This window comes from Rana temporaria, chromosome 10 (assembly GCF_905171775.1).
Source record: "Rana temporaria chromosome 10, aRanTem1.1, whole genome shotgun sequence".
NCBI lineage: Eukaryota > Metazoa > Chordata > Amphibia > Anura > Ranidae > Rana > Rana temporaria.
Window position 1 is genome coordinate 26,277,997 of NC_053498.1, and position 16,491 is coordinate 26,294,487.

Genomic DNA, 16,491 nt, shown 5'->3' on the forward strand with positions numbered 1-16,491 from the left:
TTGATTTACTGTTTTGGTTATTTTTTCCTGACTTTGCAAACCACCTGTAAATAAAGCTGGCATCTGCCATATTTTAAAGAAACTGCCTGTACGCTGACCTTCATTCAGAGAAAAGGTGATCCCCATGAGCTAATCTCCCACACGTGGTGGAGAATGCAGGCGATATTAAAGGCCCTGCTACAGGCCAATGCAGCTCAGCGGGAAACCAACCGCCAAGTCGTAGCAACACAACAAGCATAACAGGTGGCCCAGCAGGAGATGTACCGCCAAGTTGCAGCACAAAAGCACGCCACTGCAGTACAACAGGTGGCCCAGCAGGAGATGAACCGGCAGTTCGTAGAGGCTCTGCTAAAACTAAAAAGGGGTCTGCACCTCCTGGGCCAGTTGAAGCAAATATGGTATGTGCATCCTACCACCTACAGAAAATGATATCTGCTGATGATGTTGAGGCATACCTTGCGACTTGAGTGTGTTTATGTCTGCGAAGGATGGCTAAAAGAGCAGTGGGCGGGTCTCTTGGCCCCATTTCTAACAGGAGAACCCCAAAAGGCCTATTTTGACCTAGAACCCGATAAGGCCCAGGACTATGAGACTCTAAAGACAGAGATACTCTCTGTTGATTCTAACGTCATTGCATTGTTTGAGGTCGATGGTCACGGCACTGAACAGGCAGAGGAAGCCCACAAGAGAGGAAGAGGAGGGGAGTTCAGAGGGAGAGATGGACCAGCAGATAGGGAGGAGAAGTAGGCCGAAATTACATTGCACAGGAGGGAAAAACCAGACTCCTAATGTATCAGGAGCAAGCCATCAACCATGTACGGTCACATCTGGCACTCCCAGAACGCCGGCCCATGGCTCGCTGCAGACAATAGTGTTGCCATCTGCAGCCCTTGCAGTTAACGCATAAGTCGCAGTAAGCCCAACACTAACCTAGGGACGACCGCCTTAAGAAGGCACCTGGCCTCCCATCACCGAGCCCAGTGGGAGCAACGCCATCAGAACCCACAAAGCCACACTCCAGGCTCTCACCGTCCAGCCTCTTCTCCTTCTCCTTTATGCTCACAATTGTCCTCCACTCTACCTTCCATCATGCCGTCCTCACGTTTTTCTGCAAAATGGCAGGCTTCCATGGCCCAAATGTTCGATCGCAAAATAACGATGATGCCAGATAACCCTCTTGCCCAACGGTTGACCGCTTGCTTGTCGGAACTGATAGCCCACCAACTACTGCCATATAAACTAGTGGACTCGAAAGCCTTTCGAAAATTTGTGGCCATTGGAACACCACAATGGAAGGTCCCAGGACGGAATTTTTTTTCACAGAAGGGCATCCCAGAGCAATATGGCCATGTTCAGCGGCAAGTGAATGTATCTCTGGCACACAGTGTCGGTGCCAAGATACATCTGACCACAGACACGTGGTCTTGCAAACACGGGCAGGGAAGGTATATAACTTTTACTGCCCACTGGGTGAACCATCAAGCATGTAACCTGTGGCACCCATGTAGATTTGGTTTTACCGCCACGGATTGCATGCAGGCCTGCCTCTTCTTCTCCTCCTCCTCCTCCTCCTACTCCACCCTCCCTCGCCTCCTCGGCTAACTCCTCATTTTCCGATGCTACTGTCTCTTCCGCTGTGCCGCCCAAGATCCCCAGAACCTATTCGACATGCCAGGTGAGACGTTGCCATGCTGTGCTGCGTCTGTTGTGCCTGGAAGACAAGAGCCACACTGGTCCTGCACTCCTTTCAGCTTTGCGTTCACAGGCAGATCAGTGGCTAACACCACTCAATTTGACAGTTGGTAAAGTGGTGTGCAACAACAATGCCAATCTGCTGAGCGCGCTGAAACAGGGCAAAATTACACACAAGCCATGCATGGCACAGGTCCTAAACTTGGTCGTGCGGTGATTCGTTGCCAAATATCCTGGGGTCCAGGGCGTCTTGTGGCAGGCCAGGAAAATCTCGGCCCATTTCAGAAGATATTACACGGCCATGGCTCACCTTGCTTACATTCAGCCGCGACACAACCTGCCCGTCAGACGTCTTATTTGTGACTGCCCGACGTGATCGAACTCAACCTTGTATATGCTTGATAGGCTGTTCCAACAAAAAACGTGCAGTTAATAACTACCTGTACGAACTCTGCGGCAGGACAGGATCTGGGGAGCTTGTTTTTTTGTTCACTGCGCCAGTGGCTGCTCATGCAGACTTCTGTGGCCATTTGATGAGATCACCAAACTGGTCAGTCGCAGCCAGGGTGCCATCAGTGACATCGTACCTTATGCCTTCTTTCTGGAGCATGCATTGTGTCGCGTCATTGCTTTGTGAATGGGCCGGCTGCTCTCTGGGATACACACAGGGCCAGATCCACAAACAGCGGGCGCAACGTAACTTTTGTGATTTAAGTTACACCGCCGCAAATTGCCCAAGTTAGCGCCCGATCCACAAAGCACTTACCTGGAAATTTGCGGCGGTGTATCCTAATTCAGTCCGGCGCAAGGCGGGCCAATTCAAATGGGGCGAGTCCCATTTAAATTAGGCGCGCTCCCGTGCCGGACGTACTGCGCATGCTCCCAATGCTATTTTCCCGACGTGCTTTGCGTTACGTTGCGCCGAGTTTTGTGAATCGCGACGTGTAAAAAAGGGATGCGGCAGGGAAAAAAAAACGTTAAAAAAAAATTGACAGCGACGTGGGAAAGACGGGTATACTTTTACATGGTGTACTCACTTTACACTTTGTAAAAGCAGCCCTATCTTTGCGACGGCAAACTAACACTTACGGCGACTTAACGAGGGGAAAAAGCTTTGTGGATCTCCGTAAGTGCTAATTTGCATACCCGACGCTGGATTACGACGAGAAATGCCCCCAGCGGCGGCCGCGGTACTGCATCCTAAGATCCGACAGTATAAGTCCATTACACCTGTCGGATCTTAGGACTAGCTATGCGTAACTGATTCTATGAATCAGCCGCATAGTTAGAAACAGGGATACGACGGTGTATCAGCACTTGTAGTGCAAAGTGGATTTGACTTTAGTAAATAAGAAGGTTCTCACTCATACTCCCAGCACACTGTCCAAACTGTCTCTGATTGAGCTTCTGACCAGCAGACATGTGCAATTCGTTTTGCTCAGAATTTGTTTTTCGACAAAATTTGACAAATTCATTAATTCAAAAATATTCTAATTAATAAAAACCTGTTACATTTTTTAAGAATAAAAATCCTAAAATCCTAAAATTTCAAAACCCAAAAATGCAAAGCAACTAACCAATAATAAACTATTACTATTAAATTATAGATATTGGAATTTCCTTTCAAATTTGTCTGGTAGTGAACGTAACAAATACGAATATACAAAGTTACGAGTTATCTGAAATAATGAATGCCGCATCTAAACAAATGGAACGTAAGAAAATTAATAATACTAATAATAATAATAATTATATATATTTTTTTTATTATTAATATTTATTCATTTGTTACATTCCATTTGTTTAGATGCAGCATTCATTATTTCGGATAATTCGTATCTTCAAAAAAAATTGTATTCATTATGTTCACTAACAGCCAAATTTGAAAGGACATTTGAATACCTATAATTTAATAGTTAGTTATTAGCTAGTTAGTTATTATTTTGGGTTTTAAAATTTTTGGACTTCCATTCTTATTCTCGGATTTTTGAATTGTTTGGTTTTTATGAATTATCAAAATAACTAATACCGCATCTATGGAACGTAAGTTACAAAATCATTTGAAATAACACATTTCGACCATAACGTATGACCAAAAAAACAACAATAAACACATTTTTCATCAGTACACGTCTACTGACCAGGGAGCCTGTGGGACAGGGTCCCTATCATGTGACTGCTGTGAGAGCCAATCACAGTGGTCAAATGAGGGAGAAGCTCCCTCAACATTAAAAGGTCGCCAGGATGCGTTATGAAGAATGTGATGCATTGCTTTATCACGATACTGTGAGAATTCATGACAATGGGGAGAATGCTTTTGACAGAATATTACATGACAAAATCGTAAAAAAGGTCTTACATCATAACCAAGATTAACCACTTCAGCCCCTGAAGGTTTTACGCCCTGGCCATTTTTTGCGATACAGCACTGCGTTACTATAAAGCGGGGGTTCACCCGAAAAAAAAAAAATTTAACATTAGATTGAGGCTAATTGTGGGAAGCACAATCGGGTGGTTTTTTTTTTTAAATCAATGCAGTACATACCTTTTTACAGATAGATGTTCTCCGTGGCTTCCGGGTATGATCTTCGGGACTGGGCATTCCTATTTGATTGACAGGCTTCCGACCGTCGCATACAGCGCGTCAGGAGTTGCCGAAAGAAGCCGAACGTCGGTGCGGCTCTATACGGCGCCTGCGCACTGACGTTCGGCTACTTTCGGCAACTCGTGACGCGCTGTATGCGACGGTCGGAAGCCTGTCAATCAAATAGGAACGCCTAGTCCCGCTGTCCATACCCGGAAGCGGCGGAGAACATCTCTCTCTAAAAAGGTATGTACTGCATCGATTTAAAAAAAAAAAAACACCCAATTGTGCTTCCCACAATTAGCCTCAATCTAATGTTAAAAATTAGTTATTTGGGTGAACCCTCGCTTTAACTGACAATTTGCATAGTCGCGCAACACTGTACGTAAATAAAATGTATGTCCTGTTTTTCCCACAACTAGATTTAATTTGGTGGTATTTGATCGCCTCTGCAGTGTTTATTTGTTGCACTATAAATAAAAAAGAGACAATTTTTTTACTTTCTGCTATAAAACACATCAAAAATAAAAAGGCCAATATGTATTCTGCTACATATTTTTGGTAAAAAAAATCCCAATAAGCGTATTTTGATTGGTTTAAGCAAAAGTTATCACTTTTTTTTTACTAGTTATAACGGCAATCAGTCATTTTTAGCAGGACTGTGACATTGCACCGGACACTTTTTTGGGCACCAGTGACATTATTACAATGGTTAGTGCTAAAAATATGCACTGTTACTGTACTAATGAAACTGGCAGGGAAGGGGTTAACATCAGGGGCGATCAAAGGGTTAACTGTGTGCCTGGCTGGGGGTTGCTCTGACTGGATGAAGACAGAGATCGGTGTCCCTGCTTAGAACGGCGATCTGCCTTGTTTACATAGGAAGATCACCTTTCTGTTTCTCAGGAGAACGATTGCAGGTGGCCGATGGACCCGCTGATTGGCACCCCCTGTGTCCAATCAGTGACGGCCAGTGTCTATTGCACAAAATTATGTACAGGTACATCGTTTTGTGCAATAGAGCCGACCTGCCACAGTACAAGTGCGGTAGGTGGTCTTCAAGTGGTTAAAGGAACATAAATGTATACACTACTGTTCGAAAGTTTTAGGCAGGTATGAAAAAATGCAGTAAATTAAAGTGGATGTAAACCCACTCTCATCCTTTCTAAACTAATGCCATAGTGCTGATTTATAAGAAAAAACATGCCTCCTGCATGTATCCTTACCTGTCAAATGTCTCCCCTCTGTCTGTTAAAAGGACTGAAAAACTGCAGATTCTGTGGGTGGGTCTGTTGTCTGGATCTCGGTGGGTGGATTCGTAATGTCAGTAGACACCCCGCCCACCTTTACACTCCCCTTGTCAGCATGCATTTTTTCCTGTGTATTCCTTACAGTAAATTCTGCAACGATCACTAACATCCAGTCAAAATCCAGAAAAGTAACCACATGACTTCAGAAAAGGAGTGGGGGTGGGAATTAAAAAATAATGCCTGTCTCCAGGCTAGTGCATGAGATATGTAAATAACCTGTCACTCACAGCAAGGGGGAGGAACGGACAAAAGTTTTCTCCTGTTTGTTCGTTTATTTTACTGAAAAAAGAAAAGAGGATTGCTCAGAGCTGAATTAACTCTTTGTGGCAAGACTGGGCACAGATTATAGGAAATCATTTACTCTACATTGTGACAGCAAAAAAAAAAATGGGTTTAAGAATGATTTCAGAAATAGAAGTGTTTATTTTTATCAATTACCAAAATAGAAAATATATGAACAGAAGAAAAAAACAAATCAATATTTGGGGTGACCGCCCTTTGCCTTCAAAATGTCATCAATTCTTCTAGGTACACTTACACACAGATTTTGAAAGGAACTTGACAGGTAGGTTGTTCCAAACATCTTCGAGAACTAACCACAGATCTTGTATGGATATACACTGTATGAAATCATTCTGCCTCTTTATGTAATCCTAGAGAGACTCCATGATGATGAGATCAGGGTTTTGTGGGGGCCAAATCATCACTTCCAGGAATCCTTGTTCTTCTTCACGCTGAAGACAGTTCTTAATGACATTATATGTTTGGGGTTATTGATGTGCGGCAGAATATATTTGGGGCCAATCACACCCCTCCCTGTTGGTATGGTATGCTGGATAAATGACCAAATCTCCAACTCCATTTGCAGAAATGCAGCCCCAAACTTGCAAGGAACCTCCACCATGTTTCACTGTTGCCTGCAGACACTCATTATTGTACAGCTTTCCAGCCCTTCATGAACAAACTACCTCTTGCTGAAAATGCTCCTGCTGAACTAACTACCTCCTGCTGAAAATATTTCACATTTTGACTTATCAGTCCAGAGCACCTGCTGCCAGTTCCTAGGTTTTCATGTATAGTTAAATCACTTAGCCTTGTTTCAATGTCTTATGCACAAAAAATAGGAGTTGGGGTGCAAAAGATTTTTACTTGTATTTTACACCTGCTGCCATTTTTGTATTGCCAAGTCTATATAAAAAAAGTAACCGCTAGAGTTCTACATTAAAATTTTAAAAACTGCAAAATACATGTATTTCCCAAATAAATCTTTGCAGCAAAGTTTCAAGTTTTGCCTTATATTAATAATTTACAGATCATATCACTGTATGCAACAGAGAGCAAAGTCTACCAAGAAATTACAGAATTGGGGAAAATCCTAAAATGACTACTTTGGATCGAAAATATATATATATATATATTTTTGTATTTCAGTAATCAAGGACAAGATTTTCACTACTGTGAGAATACTAATTGTGATATACTGTATATTATAACGTATATTAATGGTTGAATGCTAGGTATTGTTTTTGGATATGGATACAGATGTGGATGACATATGAGTTAATTAAAAAAGAAGTTGGTGATAGGTATCATTTCTAAAAAATATATTGTATACTTTTGGCCTTTTGTGTGAAGTATAAAATCAGCAAAACCCATGCTCCCTGCTAATTTTAAAGTTCTAGTTCTGACTCAACAAGGGGTATGTTAGACCCTTGCATGGAGATCACTGCTTATACGCAGAAAGCCGATAGCCGCTGTACATTTTTTTTTTTATTATGGACAGCCAAAGCAGGACCTTCTATACTGTCAGAATGTTTATATTGAAATAAAATAGTATTGTATTTATGGAAATATGCAAATCTTTGATTTGGGAGATTTACAATTTCCTACAATATCAACAAGAAATTCAAGTTGGTTTTATCCGTGCTATTTTGAAGACAAGTGATACAAATGATATTGCTTAAAAATATATATATTTATTAACTAAAATACAGTCCAAAATAATATCGGGTATATTTTGTGATAAAACAAATAAATGCATATACTTCTACATAACAGAGATAAATGGTGATTAATGTTCAGATATTATTATTTACATTTCTATGCAAGCTCTATATTACAAGATACCACATTTCAATACTTTAATAATTTTATTTTAGACCTGGTAACTTGTGAAATGTCTTTCTGTGACTTCACAGCCTTATTTCAACAATCTTGTTTACCTTAGTACGGTGTGATCCTTCTAAAAAAAAACAGATCTTCTCACACTCTTAGGGCCCTTTCACACGTGCGGACCGTATGTCCGCATTTTTATCCGTCCGTTGCGGATGAAAACGGGACATACATTGGTCCCTATGTGATTACGGGTGTCAGCGGATGACCATCCGCTGACACTCGTAATTGTCCGCCTCCGCAAAGATCCGCATTTGCGGACGGAAGAAAATTCTATTTTTCTTCCATCTGCCGGATCGGATGAACACGGACATACGGTCCATGTTCGTCCGATCCCCCATAGGGGAGAGCGGAGGAAAGACAGGGCGGTCCCTGCACAGTGTGCGGGGACCGCCCTGTCAGCTGCCAGCTCAGCGGGGATTTTACGGAGGATCCCCGCTGAGATTTTGCGGACACACGGAGCAGATCGTTACTGATCCGCCCGTGTGAAAGGGCCCTTAACCGTGCATAGACAAAATGTAATTTTACACACAGCTTGACGATACAATCAAGACTTATGTTAAATTTTAGAATGAATCCGATTTAAACATATATCATGATAAAACCATTGTACAAACTTAACTTTAGCTTTATAAATACAACCAAAACTGTATGTCTTAATATTTGGAATATAATTATTTCATACTACAGGTAAATATAATATAACTCCAATTTGCTCTGCCATATATATTTAAATGGTTTTAGTTAATGTATATGCAAAACAATTTGATTACCAAACAGGTATACATGAAAATATTAATACTTTACCAGTTCTGTCTGTTTGAGAAGTTTCACGTGAGGTGATGATGAGGTGAACATTCCCACATCTCTGCGTTATCTCTTCCTCCTCTCATCTTACAAGACCTGCTCTAGGTAGCGAGACATAGAGAGAGCCTCTCTTCCTTCTTCCTGAGATCTCTCGATAGATCACTTTTTTTCAGCTGTAGCGCCCACCCGAGAGAGATCCCCACTGCTATATCAGTTGTTACTTTTATCTTACTCCCAAAAGTGGGTGTGTGTCTCAATACTATGTAATTAGTGATGTCATATGATGATATGTTATTGTAGGTTACCATGACAACCAAGACCAATGCCATCTTGAACAATTACCATTCTAACCCCTTGAGGCAGTATTGTATAAGAAATGGCTTTTAATGTGATTGACATGACCTTCTGCCCCCGGCCTGATGAAACACCATTAAATGTCCAGTGTTCGACAATTAGATGTCAATTTCCTCCAGACACCCTGGCACTTCTTAAATTTATGTGTTGGGATAGTGATGTTCCCATACCATTAACTAATGGATTGTAACAGTCCTTGAAACTTAAGTCATTTCGAATGTAACTCTTAACTTTAAGCAGTTTCTAATGTTTTCACACTTTTCATAGGATATTATACTTGTAACCCCTGTTATGATAACATTTATGTATTAAACAGATTTATAACTAACACAGATACATTGTTAATATTTTTAAAAGAAAAACATTAGTATTTAACATATATATAATACGATGGGAATAAGCCCTCTTTTGTTTTGTGGTTTTATTCTGTAAATACTAATTAAGTCTGCAATCTCATGGTTGGTTCCCTTATCTTGTCTACAACTTTATTCATGGGCTATGAACTTAAATCCAACTTTAGAACCAATTTGGCTTCTCTCATGTCAAATATGAAAATTATGAAAAATATACAAAATGCAGTTATATAATATATACTCTTTTAACCCCAAATGTTCTGACAATACACTTAAGCCTCATGCACACTGGCCATTTAGCCCCGAAGCATAAAGCTCCAGCATGTGGGTGCAGGTAGAAGGTACAGGCATTGGCCAGGCACAACACCTGTCATCTTCTCATAGAGTTTGACAGGCCGTTAGCAGTAGCAGCCTGTACTTTCCACTCACACATAAACACCGGAGCCTCATGCACCAGCAGTGGCGGCTCATCCATTAAGGGCGCCCAGGCGCCCCCCCATCCATGCATACGGCCCCCATGCAGGACGCCAGATGCATGAATTACAATGGCGGGGTGTTTTTTTGAAGCACCTGATTACAGTCAGAGGCTCTAATAGGCTTCAAAATAGGGTGGGCTCGGAGGCACAGAGCATTGTGCTTCAAGCCCACTCAGGTGTTTTACAATAGCGAATGAATATTTGCTATTGAAACACTGATCCTCCTCCTGGCCTATAAGGAAGTGGGTCTGAGACCCATTTCCCAATTGGTTGAATGGAGAAGCGTCTCGATTTGCCACCGAGGAGGAGAGAGCAAATGGAAGCTGTCAGCGCTGTGATGCCCGCGTTGAGAAGGGGAAGCCGCTGCCACTGTGATGATCGCAGAGAGCAGGGGAAGGGGAAGCCACCATCATGCTCATGGAGAGCCAGGGAAGCCGCCATGATGCTCATGGAAAGCAGTGGAAGGGGAAGCTGATGCTGTGATGACTGCAGAGAGCAGTGGAAGCCGCCACGATGCTTGCGAAGAACAGGGGAAGGGGAAGCCGCCCCTGTTTTAACACCGAGAGCAGGGTATTCATGTGCCATCTTTTTTCCTCTTTTCTTCCCATTTCCAAAAGCTGTTATTCATCAGATGCTGCTTGTTATCACCAAAAGACAGAGGAAGGATATATCTTGAAGTGGTGACTTTTGAGGGCTCATGAAGGACTTGTCCACCTGTCCCTTTTTCTGTGTAAGGGGCATACCTGATATTGGGAGGATTAAGAATTAATTGGAGCCTAATCTGGTACCAACCATCCATAGTTCATGTTTGATAGCCCTTGGACTAAAAGGGGATAGTCAAGTTAGGTATTGAGCACAAACATTGTGGAGTCTACCTCTGTTCACCTGTTACTGCCTCCACACCCTCTCAGGGACATCATTTGTGCTGCTATTTTATCTGATACCCCTTTACTACTCATGGCATTTATTTTAAATAGAACTGTACTGAACCCATTGTGGTCCTGAAGAAGCGGTGCGCTGTGAAAGATTTTGAGCCATGACTGAAGAGATAGTGACACCGGCTGGTTTACTGTTATGTCAGACTCTTACTCAATTCATGGATACGTTGTTTATCAGACGGGTACCACTTCATGTTAATCTGGTGCAATTAGTCTTATGGATTTTTTTATAGATGGATTTTAATATGATGTGAAAAGAAAATTTAATATTTTTAAGAAACAAGTCTAGTGTATTTTGCTGCCTAAAAAGTCCATGTTTTTTCTCCTCTTCTTGATCTAGTTATATAGGGCCAGATTCACAGAAGAGATACGACGGCGTATCTCTGATACACCATCGTATCTCTCAGAGTATCTATGTGACTGATTCATAGAATCAGTTACGCATAGATAGCCCTTAGATCTGACAGGTGTAATTGCCTTACACCGTCGGATCTTAGGATGCAATACCTCGGCCGCCGCTGGGTGGAGTTCGCGTCATATTCCAGCGTCGGGTATGCAAATGAGGATTTACAGAGATCCACAACGGTTTTCGCATTCGTTACGTCGTCGCTAGTAATTTTTTCCCGTCGCAAAGTTACGGCTGCTTTAACATGGCTTAACTTTAGTCGAGCCATGTTAAAGTATGGCCGTCTTTCCCAGGTCGAATTTCAAATGATTATTTTTTTTGCTTAAGACGTCCGAGAATACGAACGTACGCTACGCACGTCGCCGTTCAAAAAAATTACGTCACTTCGCGCAAAGCACGGCGGGAATTTCAAAATGGAGCATGCGCAGTACGTCCGTCGCGGGAGCGCGCCTAATTTAAATGGCACACGCCCCTTTGAATTAGGCGGGCTTGCGCCAGACGCCGCCGGCGTAAGTTTTCACGCAAGTGCTTGGTAAATCAAGCATTTGCGATGAAAACTTGCGGCGGTGTAACGTATATACGCTACGTTACGCTGCCACAATTATATGTGAATTTGGCCCATAGTTTTTAACCTGTATTAAACATATGAATAATTGAATGTTTCATTGATAAATCTCTCTCCAGTACTAGTTCTGTTCTCCCAAAGAGGATAGGAATACTTAGCATAGCAGTCTCAACAAGTGACTTTATAAGCATTGATTTTTTGGAAGTTTCTCTGGGGACACATTTTCAATTTTCTATCCCGATTTATTCTGTTATAACAGTTGTGATTTTTGTTTTGCCTCATTTTTTGATCATCAATAAAATGGTTCTAAAGGCATTCTATGCCTCAAGATAAAAAAATCTTTGGTGCAACAGCCCCCCTAATACTTACCTGAGCTCCATCTCGATCCAGTGATGTGAACAAGTGCCTCGGCTTTCTGGGACTCCCCCTCCTGATTGTCTGAGACACAGCAGAGGGTGACATTGGCCCCTGCTGCTATGAAAGTCAGTGAGCCAATGAGGAGAGAGGAGACGGGACCAAACCATGGCTCTGTGTCTGAATGGACACACAAAGCAGCGGCTCGGTGCCCCCAGAGCAAGTTGCTTGCTCTGGGAGCACTCAGCGGGAGGGAGGGGCCGGGAGGGCCGTGAGGGACCCAAAAAAAAGAGGATCTAGCTGCTCTGTGCAAAACCATTACACTGAGCAGACAAGTATAACATGTTTGTTATTTTTACGCCAAAAAAAACAAGACTTTAGTATCACTTTAAGGCCCTCATAGTCAAGATTTGGGGAATTGTTGTTTGGAGTAGATATGGAGTTCCTTAAATGTAGAGTGAACATCAGACGTTTTGTGGCGTTGGGACAGATCGGACACCAAGAGTTCACTTCAGACACTATCCAGAACAAAACCTAATAAAAATATAAGAATGTACATATATGAAATAGTTTGAACATAATCAGCAACTGGCATTGTAGGCATAGTCAGAGTTTTAATTTTACAACAGAACATGCATGTTTTTGGTTGAGAAACATATATCAAACCAGTCTGAAAGGGGTGAGTAAAAGTCAGACTCTAAAATTATTTATATTCTATTTCAAAAGTTTTATTGTGGTCTCCATCCTATGCACTCTCTGATATCTCTACTAGAGTTGAGCGGACACCTGGATGTTCGGGTTCGGACGCAAACCCGAACTTTAAAAAAAAAGTTCAGGTTCGGGAACCCGAACTCCGAACCCCATTGAAGTCAATGGGACACGGACTTTTAGTAAAAAAAAAAAAAAATGCGCGGAGGTCCCCCCAAATTCAATAACCAGACCCTTTAGGTCTGGTATGGATATTAAGGGGAGCCCCGCCGTTAATTAAAAAAAAATTACGTGGGGTTCCCCCTAAATATCCATAACCAGACCCTTCAGGTCTGGTGTGGATTTTAAGGGGAACTCCACCCCAAATTAAAAAAAAATGGTGTGGAGTTCCCCCTAAAATCCACACCAGACCCCTTATCCGAGCACGTTGACCTGGCCGGCCGCAGAAAAGAGGGGGGGGCAGAGTGCGGCCGCCCCTCTCCTGAACCGCACCAGGCCACATGCCCTCAACATTGGGAGGGTGCTTTGGGGTGCCCCCCAACGCACCTTGTCCCCATGTTGATGGGGACAAGGGTCTCATCCCCACAACCCTTGCCCGGTGGTTGTGGGGGTATGCGGGCAGGGGGCTTATCAGAATCTGGAAGACCCCTTTAACAAAGGGGACCCCCAGATCCTGCCCCCCCTGTGTGAAATGGTAATGGGGTACACTGTACCCCTACCATTTTTTTGAAGGAAGTGTAAATAGTAGTTTTCAGAAAAAAAAACACACACATCGTAGAACAAATTACTTTATTAATTAAACCAAATAAAAATCCAGCGGTGAAAATAGACGATTGATGCTCTTCCCTGCTCCATCGTTGTCTCTATCCAGCGCCGGGTGATGTCTCCAGCGACGGACGATTGGTCCAGTGATGAGAACATCCATCCATTCAGAGCACAGCTCAGCAAATGACGCGCCGATGCTTTGACGTTTCTTTTATAGGGGAGGCGGGCCACGCGTCACGTGACCCTGTCCCCCTCTGACGCACACTCTGCTACGTCACTGGGACAGCCCTTGCGTCAGAGCGGGACGGGGTCACGTGACGCGTGGCCCGCCTCCCCTATAAAAGAAACGTCAAAGCATCGGCGCGTCATTCGCTGAGCTGTGCTCTGAATGGATGGATGTTCTCATTGCTGGACCAATCGTCCGTCGCTGGAGACATCACCTGGCGCTGGATAGAGACAACGATGGAGCAGGGAACAGCATTGATCGTCTATTTTCACCGCTGGATTTTTATTTGGTTTAATTAATAAAGTAATTTGTTCTGCAGTGTGTGTGTGTTTTTTTTCTGAAAACTACTATTTACACTTCCTTTGTGAAATGGTAGGGGTACAGTGTACCCCATTACCATTTCACACAGGGGGGGGAAGTATCTGGGGGTCCCCTTTGTTAAAGGGGTCTTCCAGATTCTGATAAGCCCCCTGCCCGCATACCCCCACAACCACCGGGCAAGGGTTGTGGGGATGAGACCCTTGTCCCCATCAACATGGGGACAAGGTGCTTTGGGGGGCACCCCAAAGCACCCTCCCAATGTTGAGGGCATGTGGCCTGGTGCGGTTCAGGAGAGGGGGGGCCGCACTCTGTCCCCCCCTCTTTTCTGCGGCCGGCCAGGTCAACGTGCTCATATATAAGGGGTCTGGTGTGGATTTTAGGGGGAACTCCATGCCATTTTTTTTTTAATTGACGGCGGGGTTCCCCTTAATATCCATACCAGACCTAGAGGGTCTGGTTATTGAATTTGGGGGGACCTCCGTGCATTTTTTTCCCCCGAACTCCGAACCCGAACTTTCAGCAATTATTCGGGTCCGGGTTCGGGAAAAACCCAAAGTCCGTACCGAACCCGAACTTTACAGTTCGGGTTCGCTCAACTCTAATCTCTACATAAAAAGGGCATTATGGTCAATAGAAAATGCACAATGCATTTATAAATTAATAAATTATGGAAAACATAAAAAAATCTTTCATTCACTGAATATATCAGCTCACAGATGGTATATTTTCAAAAAAAAAAATCATCGCCATTTACACATTTACCATTGATGGTATTTGCAGTTTTGCTATTGCAACTAACTTGTGGGAAAACTGCTCAATGCTGATTTTTTTTTTTTTTTTTTGCACTGATGCAACAGAGGAATATTAAATAACTTCATGATAAGTTTCTGCAGCTAAGTGCAGTCAGACTGTGAAAGATGTCCTCTAATTGGTTGCACTTTTCTCATGCAATTTGCATTACTAAAACATTAATCCACCCCAAAAAATATTTTAAGTGGAACTTCACTTTCTCAATCAACATTGACTATTTTTAATCTTTATGCTGCTAAGATTAATAAATAGCCAGGAAAGTATATTAACTTATTTTAAAAACGTTTTATTTTCATTTCTTCAGATACCTGATAGTTTCCATGCCTAGGCAAATGATGCCATACATCCCAGGAGTCTTCAGGAGGGAGGAGGGGATTTCTCAGCTAAGCATACCATCCTGCAAGCTTGCCTGAGCTAAGGGCATATGGATTCAAGGAAGTAAATGCTACATGAATCATCTGGCCTTACTCAAGTTGGTCACAGCCAGAAGTGCCAGGGGTGGTTTTCAAAGTGATTTCTCAGCAAAATAAAGCATGGAGACATGGATGGATGGGGGAGTTTGCTTTGAATACTAAATATGAATTAAAGGGGTTGTAGACCTACATGTTTTTTCACCTTAATGCATCCTATGCATTAAGGTGAAAAAATACCTTGCCGTGTCCGGCCCCCCTGTTTTATTTACCTGAGCCCCGAATTTCCGTAGGTGTGTACCCGCTGTCCTTCTCTCCTTGGAGTCCTGGCTTTCATTGGATAGATTGGTAGCAGCGCAGCCATTGTCTTCCGCTGCTGTCACTCAAATCCAATTACGTGGGCACCAGGGGGGTGGGGCCAAGTCATACACTCAACGTCTATGGCTACCGAGTGTATGAAACAGGAGCGTGCCCACAAGGTAACCCCCTCGTGAGAGAGCTTCCCAGAGGGGGTTATCTAATGTGGGGAGGAGCCGCCAGAGCCGCCGTGGGACCCCAAAACAGGTGGATCAGAGCCACTCTGTGCAAAACTAACTGCACAGTGGAGGCAAGTATGACATGTTTGTTATTTAAAAAAAAAATGAGAACCTTTAGTGTCACTTTAAATAGAGAATTTAAATGGGAAACTATTGAATTGGGCTTTGAGGGCACACAGTACAAATTTGTATAGAAAACTAGAAATGTATCAATATGAAATATCATAAAATCAGACAGACGTAAAATCAAAATTTAAAATTTAGGTCAGTAACTGGTACTACAAGGGTAGTGACAACAATATAAAATCTTATTATACATAAGCTTTGTTTGAAAAGCACAGTTACAGGTACAATGTTGAGTTGTATATCCTGTGTAGTATTCCGGAGGTTTAATGGAGGGCTTGCTCTACATGTTACGCGCTTAGAGCTTCCTCAGGAGAATAAGATATTGCATAAAATAGGCCGCATTGGGGATAAGCAAGCGACGATGGTGTATTAACCCCACAGTGGCTGGGTAAACAAAATTTATTGATCCAGCCTAACGTGGGGGTATTATCAAAAACACAGGATTATAAAAATAAAGGTGTTCGGACAGTCAAATGCTGGTAAGCACTATGAATTCGGATCCGGGGATATACAAGCGCGGTAGTTCAATGTAGAATATATTGGGCTAGGCGTAGGTAGGTAAATAAGTCTAACAGGGC

At 42.9% G+C, this 16,491-nt stretch overlaps 1 protein-coding gene across 1 annotated transcript in view; it reads right to left on the reverse strand.

Moving 5' to 3' along the window:
* Positions 1-12,343: 12,343 nt before the first annotated feature.
* The window catches only part of LOC120915820 (carcinoembryonic antigen-related cell adhesion molecule 1-like), an 88,941-nt gene continuing 84,793 nt past the window's right edge, over positions 12,344-16,491 (reverse strand). Inside the window, exon 10 of the mRNA XM_040326619.1 lies at positions 12,344-12,545. The gene's annotated coding sequence lies outside the window, so the exon portion shown is untranslated. The remainder of the gene's footprint in view (positions 12,546-16,491) is intronic.